The sequence below is a fragment of the Denticeps clupeoides genome, chromosome 17 (genome assembly GCF_900700375.1).
Source record: "Denticeps clupeoides chromosome 17, fDenClu1.1, whole genome shotgun sequence".
Classification (NCBI taxonomy): domain Eukaryota; kingdom Metazoa; phylum Chordata; class Actinopteri; order Clupeiformes; family Denticipitidae; genus Denticeps; species Denticeps clupeoides.
Genome location: NC_041723.1, coordinates 6,039,768 through 6,048,174, shown reverse-complemented (window position 1 = coordinate 6,048,174; position 8,407 = coordinate 6,039,768). Strand labels below are relative to the sequence as shown.

The window sequence follows — 8,407 nt, the reverse complement described above, 5'->3', positions numbered from 1 at the left end:
AATGTGTGGAAGCATTACGCCAGCACTCCACATCTACGCCAAATACGGTTACATCTGAAAACTGCAAGCCTATATTGAAGTAAAGTTACATTATTGTTTATTTTAGTGCTGGGCTTAAATATTTGACATATTTCAATCGCATGAGGGTCTTCGATTAATCATGATAGATTGCTTTGTTGTATGCAACATTCAGTAACAAATTGTAAAAAAAAAATCCAGTGTAAAATATAATTAAATGAATACAAAACCCATTTACTCAGGTTAAAACTAAAATAAAAAGGGAATAAAATGGACAGCAGAACAATGTTTTGCCACTCATACATATGTCATATTGCACAGTGTTAGCAGTAGATGCAGGAAAAACAGGCAGTAATACAAGCACACACATGCACACTAAACTACGGTGACCAGATTTGAGTTTGTATGAAAGAGGACACGTAAGAGTGCGAATGGAAGAATTTCAGATAACATGACAAACTTTTTAGCAGCTCAAAAAACCTGCCAATTCCGTCGGCCATTTGTTTTCTGTTCTGTTTCATGTAATGATGCTGTCATGGCCGGCGCAAGGCAGGCAAACACGGGCGGGAACATGCAGATTAGAAACACTCAGGAACATTTATACTCAGGCACACAAAAGACACATAACTTTGGGAAAACCTGGCCCAGAGTGCCAAGTGCGGTAGCGGGCCATGACAGATGCCCATCCCAAGCCAGTACTGATCAACAAACCAGCCATCCTGTGACCCAAGGTTTATATGCATGTGCATAATCCAGACTTTCAAAATAAAAATAATAATAATAAAAAAATTTTTTTAATGCGTGATAAAATGATGTCTGCATTATTTAAATGATGCTCTAACGCGATAATAACACGTTAACATGCCAGGCACAAATTGTAATATTAACAATATTAGGTCTAAAATGGTTAATATAGGTTAGCATATGTAATACACATAACGTTGCATAGGTAACACAAGGGGTCAAAAACATTCCACCCCATGCCAGAAAATGTTTTAAAGAATCTTTTTTTTTTTCATATGTATGATGGCATGCATCATTGAAGATGACAAAATGTAAAAACCACCGGGAGGTCGAAATTAAATATGTATGAAGCAACATTTTCAAGGTGGGCAGAGACAAGGGAATCCATCATTCCTTGTGAAAAGCAATGCTATTAGGAGATTTAAGAGATAAATATTTATTATAGGTGTGTGTTTGAGTGTGTGTGTGTGAGTGTGTGCATGTGGCCAGTTTTGTTAAAGGTGGCATAATTACAGACACCAGCGTAGCCCAGGCTAAACGAAGCAAAAAAGGTGCATTTTTCAATGTTTGCAAGAAAAACTAGAATGTTAGCGCTAGAGTTGGAGTGTTTGCATCAGTTACCAAAAAGTTTTCTGAGGCTAGTGGAACATTTTAATTCTCATCACGTTTAAAACCCTTTTTTTGTGCTTACTACCCTCCATGTCCAACTTTAAAATGGAGAGTGTTGTGGGGTGGAGGGTGCAATCGCTTCACTGTCTCCGAGCGGGATGCTGGGCCCTGGAGCTTGATGGCGGGAGCGCAGATTGCTCTGTTGCAGTCGCCGGCCTGGCAGATTTCCGCAGTTGTTACAGGAGAGAGGCCTGCCGCACTCAACAGAACACGTCTTGCCTTGCCATTCACTGGGGGTTGGAGGCTTCTGCAGAGAGAGCGACCACAGCTGCTGTAACCAAGAGAGTGTCAGGCGCAAATGAGAAATTTCTGAGTCCAATCAAGGTGCTGCAGGTAAGCGGGAAATGTTTTCTGCTGCGTCGCTACATGCTAGGAGCTGTTGGCTGACCTTGAAAACTCTAATGGTTTCCCCTCACCATACGGCATCTGCTAAATGATTGGTGGATGAAGAATGGAGCAAGTGCAAAGCACCGGGTCTGACAGGCTGCCCATGGATCCTGCACTTATTTTTTATTTTAATTATGGGTAATGATATTCACAGTGTGTTCACATGCTTTTTTTAAGGCACAAATGTTTTTGTAAGAACAAAAGCCCAATCTAGTGCTATTGTAGTCTTATCTTTTTAGAACAACTTCCCAGTGGAAGTAGAGAAGATCTGCCTTTTGCATACTTTGCAAGCAACATGTTCATTTATTATGTGGTCCCAGCAACCATAAGACAATATTACAGTTCAAAAGGACTAGGAAGGACTAAGAAGGTTTATTCTCACAGCTTTTATATGTAAAAAGATGGAGGGAAGGTGGTAGTAGCCTAATGGGTAAGACACTTGCTTGTGAACCAGAAGACCCGGGTTCAAATCCCACTTACTACCATTGTGTCCCTGAGCAAGACACTTAACCTTAAGTTGCTCCAGGGAGACTGTCCCTGTAACTACTGATTGTAAGTCACTCTGGATAAGGGCGTCTGATAAATGCTGTAAAAATGTAAAATGTAAAAAAGTGAGCAGAAAACTAAACGTTCAAAGCTTTTTGGAGATTACACCAGGAATCACATAATGCCCCTCCACAGAAGACGATGTATGCCGCAGAACAACCATCTTAGATCACAACTGCTCTATTACATCTCTATTTGGACACAGACGTGGGCTCCATGTTAACAGTAAACAAAAAAAAATCTTTTAATTTGTTCTGATCTGATGAGATATTTTTTCTTGGTTTGGAGATTAAAATAATTACTGAAAGTTGCGTACTATACAGCTCCTTTTTCAATGCTCATATCCACAAGCTGTTCTTTAAAATGTAGGAGTTGCAAGAACCTCTTGGGAGCTGTGAAGCCACAGTCAGAAGGCGCAGTTGAGATATGGGAATGGATGAGGTGAGTCGAGGTCTTAATCCATGCAGTCTGTTGAGCATATGGTGTTGGGAAATCTGAAGTATCTCCTCAGCTGGGACCCGCTTTTCTGCTGTCCAGAGGAATCTGTTGTGTGGCCAGTTGATTCATTTCTTCCATAAATGGCAGGAGAGCGTAGTTCATAGTTCCCTTGTCTTCATGATCCTGCTGAAATCACCCAGTGGCTTGAAAGCTCACGGTAGAGAACACCTGCATGTGAGGTGATGCAAGGTTACCCCGCCTGGTATGACTCCATAGGGCTGCCTCCAAATGATTCCAAAGATTCGTGACAACAGCTCTTGTTAGCCTGAAGCATTTGAAAAAGTACTCATCACTGGCTGAAAATAGATCTCCAAAATCCTGAAGCATGTGCTCTCTCCTCCAGGCTCGATCTGCAACATCTTGACCCAGTATTAAATATGCTGCTGTGCAGAACAAGGTCTTCAAATTGGCCTATTTTTTGGACCTATAAATATCTGATTATCAGACATTGTTGTTCTCAAGCAACATAACTGATGTTAGTGGAGATTGAAAAATTAAAAATAATAATAATTGCCTTGTTTCCTAACACTTGTGATATCACGCCAATATTCTTGCAATTCAAACATTTTACCATTGTAGAGAAGAAAAGAAGCATTCAAAATTCCTTGTCCACACAAGTGGGTTCGATTAATGAAACCCTATATGACTGATGCTGAATTTCTCAAGTGGCCATAAATATTCAAACATCACAACACCAGCAAACCTGGGATTACCCAGGCAATGGTCATGGTCATTTCAGCAAATGATGTGAGTTGATTAAAGGTGGGATAGCGTCTTCCAAAGGCAACACCCGCCAACGTGCATTTTAAAGCGTACTGAAATGTGAAGTATGGCATCGGTGCTTCTGTGCTTCCCTGTCTCCATCGGGAGCCGAAGTGTTGGTAATATATCTCCTTCCATCCCGGAATGAGCTGATAAAAGTGAATAATGCTGACCAGCAAGCAAAAACGACTCCTGCCCATATATCAAGGATCTTGGGGTCGAAGGACTTGATGGGCCGTCGTGATAAGACGAGCGGGATTTAGAATCCTGTAATGACCTTTTGATGAACAAATAAAGCACAGTGTTGGTTTAAATGTCTGTCACAAGACAACACCGCCTTCCTAACTGCACCCCACTGGCTTGTTTCTGTTTGTCTTCACCTAGAAATGCGTTGATCTGCAAAGGCGCTGCAGGCACTACATTTCTGGAATTAATCTGACAAATGCTATGCAAATAAATTCCCCGTTAAGGCCTTAACAGTTAACAGTTTAGGACATTTCTTAACAGTTTAGGAAATTGTTATATTTGTGCCTTAATCAAAACAGGAGGTACACAGAAAGGCCTATTTAACCAGCAGGACCTCTTTGGCATTGAATTAATTGGCTGCACGTACTGTCCTGGGACCAATTCCCTTGAAAGTAATTATAATATGCTATTGATTTAAGTCATTACCTTAATTAATTCTAAAAATATATCTTGTTCAAAGATAAGACACTGTAAGCATGCCCTATGGAAGGTTTTGTCTCCCCAATAGAGGTCACTCGTTTTCTGACACATGAGAAATATGTACAAACAAGGACAGCTGGGCAGTTTAGTCCCCTCCATTTTATTGAACCTGTCCCCGCGGACGACGTGCAGATAAAACGTTTGGTTGAGAAACGGCCCTTGAGTCGCTTGGCTCCCGTAGCTGTCCTGCACTCGTAGCAGGCAAGGTGAATAAATGCTGGATATGGATCACCTGTGCACCAGTATAAACAGTGAGTGTGGGAAAGGCTTCATAAACTATTGACGACTTTGTGGGGGGGAGGTAAAGAAAACCCAGCAGGAGATGAAAGCACTGATGTAGCCGGTGGAACTCATCTCAACACACAGACAGGGACACACACACACAATCAATAGCATTTGAACTCTGCCACACACACACACGCACATACACACAAAACAATGGATCAATTCCCACATTGCTGAGACTGTGTTTGCTCTGCTTGGGTGGCTTGACCTGTACGGGTTGATTGCAATTCCCCTGTGAAACGTAAGAAATCTCTCAGTAAGGGTAAGTGCTGTCCGGTCAAGCTGGATTTAAGCTATAATACACAACAGGGAGTGTTATACCATGAGATAGCAGGGCGGCAGTCCTGTGGTCACAGTCATGGGCCATGAGAATCTATCAAACTTTAGCTTCCATGAATAGTTCTGTGTATGAACCAGCCGTCCCAATGCAACATTGTTCAGGCAGCCGTTGGTCACATGACGTTTCAACAGTAAAAGAGATTTAAAGAGAGACAAAGTCTCCATGATGTATCTAAAAAGCAAAGGTCTAGGTCTGTTGTATGTGAATTTAAAATCATTTGAGATTTTACCACAATAAATGCTGGTAAGCATAGCTTTGCATGCATTATTGTTTTATTCCAACCACATGGAACAATCCAGTTACAATGCGACCATATTCACCTAACAGTGTATGGAGTTGCCTACTTTATCTTGTCGTGAAGATGACTCTCCTGGTCCTCATCCTGGGTTTCCAGGGTACCAAACACGCAACTTGACAACAGCACCAAAGAACGTGGCTCATTGGTATGGCAGGCAGAGCACATACTCATTTAAAAACCCAAATAAAACTGAGAAAACTTTCCTGAACCCTGACTGAACTCCACTTTAAATTTATAAGGAGTTGTAGAAAAGTCCAACAGAGCTTTTTCACACCATTCAGATGGCAAGAAACTCGGTTTCATGAATTCAGCTTTTATCATTGCTGTAGCGTTAAATGGTGACTCTTTTTGAGCTGGCTGTGGGCTGCACAGAGATAAATGCAAAGTTCTGTGTGTGTGTGTGTGTGTCTGTCCTGCGCATACCGTAGATGGCTGGCTCTGTCACAATTCAAACTTGGGTTGGTCTGAGATTGCATCATTCTAAAAATCCATGACTAGGCATCCATACGGGTCGCACTTTGCCTTTCAGAAGAGGTGAATGATGATTGGCTGTCTCGTCCTTGCCCCCTTTTTCCAGGCAACAAGTGACACTTGATGTACAATGTGGAATCCGACTTGATCAATTGATTCTGGTGGCAGCACCTGGGCATTCCAGGCTGGGGACCATGGCGTTACTAAAATTAACTCTTCCCAAAGTAGTCTGTCGGGTCACCTCCGAGATAAGATTGTCTCTGAGGTAGGCAACTCGCCAGAGAGAATTATGGCGTCACAGACGTTGCTATTAGTAATCATTCCTGCAGGTTAACAAGATGCCTGGGAAGTTCCATTCGCTGAATCCCGTCTTGCACAGCGCCCACCCCCCATCCCTGTCCCGGTGATATTAGGTGGTAGGAGGGGTAGAAGAGGTAGAAAAGCAAGACTGAGTATGCCATTATAGAGCAGAGAAAGTATCCTCAGCGGAGGCGCGGGCCAGGATGGCGTAAATGAGAGAAACGCCAAGGCCATTCCTGGAGCCTCATTACCTTAATGGAGAGCCATCCGTCCTGTCAAGGTTTCCTGAAAATCTCTTTTGACACGATTGCTTTCCTCACCACTCTGCCTAGCACCTGCAGGATGAAAGGGGAGAAAAAGAGGGAGGGGGTAAAAAAAAAGTGCCAGCCAACTGGTTTGCTGAATTGCAAGGGAAGATTTGTGCGTTCGGTACAGTAATAAGGTCTTGATTAGGACTCGTATTCGCCGTCAGACTCCATAAAGTTCCTACAGGTTGACACTCATGCCCTGTTGGGGGAGGATGCTTGTAAGCAGTGGTCAGCAGAGGCTTTGGCTGTTTAGAGCAGGCTCTCACATGCAAAGGGTCTCATTTTATCCATTCCTTTAGGCGGTAGCACCATCCAGGTAGCTGCCAGAGAGGACAATAACATTTCCACTTAATGTCTTCTGATTTAATGCCGGCTTTTAATGGTGGCCCTTGATTTGATGTGCTCCTGCTAATTGCAGTTTAGATGGAGGTGTGATCCAGCCGAGTTGCTTTTCGCAACACTTGATCATCAGGCGTACATATTAATTACACTAATGCGGATACAGGGCTGGGGAGGTACCCATTTCACCATTTGCAGAGATGGAGTCAGCTCTGTTCATCAGCACAGAACTGTTGAAACGTCAGGAGTCATCACAGAATAAGAGGAATATTATGTCCCTATGGGTAATTATGCATGTGCAATAAGTGGTGAGTAGCTGTGATATATCATTAATAGACTCAGAGCTGACAGGAAAAAGTTGTGCTGAGCTGGTAACCAGAGGTCTTGAGTGCCTAATTGCTTCAATTAAATTTGTTCAATCCATGTAACACTTCATCTCACAAGAGCTTTACATTGATACTGAGGAACCTCTCCACCTCCACTGATGGGTATGATCACCACCACTGATGGGCATGATCAACCAGTACCAGCTATTTGGTGGAGGGGGTTTTATATTGCCAATTTGATAAATGAGAATATTGGGAGGCCAGAGATGGAAGGGTCATAGTGGAGCTGAAGGTCAACATCTCTATCAGCTTAGTGTCCCCATGGTTGCGATCTACTCAAAGTCCTTCAATACAAACAAGTCCTCCAAGGTAGTCTTCCATCCAAGTACTGGCCAGGCCTAAACCTGCTAAACATGAATAGATTCTTAATATGATCAACTGGTTTTCATATTCATCATATTACACAACAGGCCAAGTAGCCTAGTGGGTAAGACACCACAAAGTCACAGGTTCTATCCCTACTTAATACATTGTGTCACTGAGCAGGACATGTAACCCTGAGTTGTTCCTGAGGGACTGAAACTGTAGCTACTGGTTGTAAATCACTCTGGATTAAAGCATCAGCTAAACAAATGAATGAAAGTGCAAATGCACTCTAATACCAGCATTAAATATTTACAACATTTGTTCATTTCAGGACAGTGGAATTTTGAAGAGAAATCTGTCACAAGAGAGACTTTTTTGGTGATATAAAAAAAACCCCCTTCAGATGTTATGTGGTGAACATGCACATATACAGTCATGGATGACACGCCTAGATTTTAACATGTGTTTTTCTCTGCTGCATGATAACTCTGTCCTTTGAACAAACTCTGATCAGTCCCTCAGAAGAGACTCTGTAATTTCTTAAGGCTCATTTTCAAGGACATCTGCTGTGTGTTTATTCAGTCAGCTATGTAATGCATGTTTATCAGAAGATTTCTCTGGCAACACATTAGCCCCTTAAGCAGTTGGACTGTGATGTGGTGTGATGTACAGTAATGTGAGAGCAGAAGACTTATTTCAAACCCCCTTCAGAGGGATGTTTCAGGACCTTGAATATTCATTCATTTTCTTTTGATCATACCATTCCGTCGCCTCTTCCCGAAAGGCTTCCTGGATAGGCTTTCTGAAAGCAAACAGATAAGTGAAAACAGTATGCAAAATTGCACAATTCGGCTTGAATGACATCTGATCAAAGGCATTAATTAAAGCTCTGCCCCATCTGTGTAATGCTGTGATTGACCATTGCCACTGAACGTGTAGTATTGATCACAGTCATTTGTAGTTACAGGATTATTTTCCATATTTTGGCAGTAAACCGGTCTCAATCTTTTTTTTTATTTATTTG

General features: G+C 42.2%; 1 long non-coding RNA gene across 1 annotated transcript; it reads right to left on the bottom strand.

The window, feature by feature from the left end:
* Nucleotides 1–1,589: 1,589 nt before the first annotated feature.
* On the bottom strand, nt 1,590–8,195 carry LOC114767028 (uncharacterized). Its single transcript, XR_003742884.1, has 3 exons — nt 8,144–8,195; nt 6,296–6,379; nt 1,590–1,678 (listed from the first exon to the last, which is right to left on the bottom strand). It is a non-coding gene; the product is annotated as an uncharacterized LOC114767028 (long non-coding RNA).
* Between the last annotated feature and the right edge of the window lie 212 nt (nt 8,196–8,407).